Here is a 1306-nt window from a genome sequence, read left to right on the forward strand (position 1 = left end):
AGTGGTGTCATTAAATACTTAGTTTAAGTGGAATTGCAGGAACCGCAGACGTCTGTTTAAAATTGGATTGGTGCAAATTGATGCTTTCAGAGTTCCAGATACACATAAAAAAAATGAGAAACCACCATACAATGCCTTTAAGTCCTACTTTGCTGCACTTGTTTTGGCTATCAGGTCAGGGTCGGTTTGAAAATCATGAAAAAGTAGAAAAAGGTCATTTTTTGGACAGTGACCTAAAGGAAATTATTGAAATTGTTGTAGAAATTTGATACCAACTTATTTTTATAGCCTAGTGTAGTTTGTTATGATAATAGCTCTCTTATTTATTACCCTAGTATCTAATTTTAGCTCTTCTTATACGCCCACATGAAATGGGGAACATAAATTGTCATCACCTATGTCGGTCCGTCCATAATTGCTCGTAAGAGGGCACAATTCTTGACGGATTTTGACAAAACTTAGTGTGAGAGTTCGTAATCATCCAAGGATGAACCCTATTGAAAATCAGAAAAATTGAAAAATATTTAGTATGAGTTATTGACTCGATCTTGAAAACATGCTCAATTTCTAGCTTATTAATATTGTTCGATATCACCCCAAAAGTTCAAAAGAAGTGTATGACTGAAGGTTGAATATTCATACTGGTGTTACTTTACTGCCAAATATTTTTATTCAAAATCAAAGCTGCCACTGGGCGTATATATTACCTTGCCTGGCAAGCTATCATTCAATTTAGCCATCAACAATGTGCCTTGTAGAGTATGCCTCAGTATATTTGTCCAAAATAAATCAAAAGTGCCTCGTTATTTTCATGAATGAATTCTCTTCAGCCCTTACTTTATTTTGCTTTGGATCTTTGAGTCATTTGGTTACGAGAAAATGTTTAGTTTATAGTGACAGGTTCACCATTTTCAATTGGGTCTTGAACATGTGTAGATATTCTTCAGAAGTACTAGAAATGTACGAAAAATCCTTTAAAGGGATTGTTAGGAGGGTTTTAAACTTTTTATGTGTTTCGGAAACACTGATAGCATCGATTTTCACCATTCCAATTTTCTGTCAGTCATCAGTGGTTCTTGCAATGCCCTGAAAACTAAGTTACTATCTATAATATTAGATATTATAAGCAGCCTTTGAGATAGTGATGTCATCATCACTTAATTAATTCTTTTTCTTCAATTCTATTTTAATTTCGCCCAGTCCTGATTTAAAAAAAATTCAACCTTGACCAAAATGTACTGTTTGGTCTTAAGTATTTTGTTGACAGGATTTCTGACATAATAGCCTTATTTACCTATTAATACCA

The sequence above is a fragment of the Lottia gigantea genome (assembly GCF_000327385.1).
Source record: "Lottia gigantea unplaced genomic scaffold LOTGIsca_49, whole genome shotgun sequence".
NCBI lineage: Eukaryota > Metazoa > Mollusca > Gastropoda > Lottiidae > Lottia > Lottia gigantea.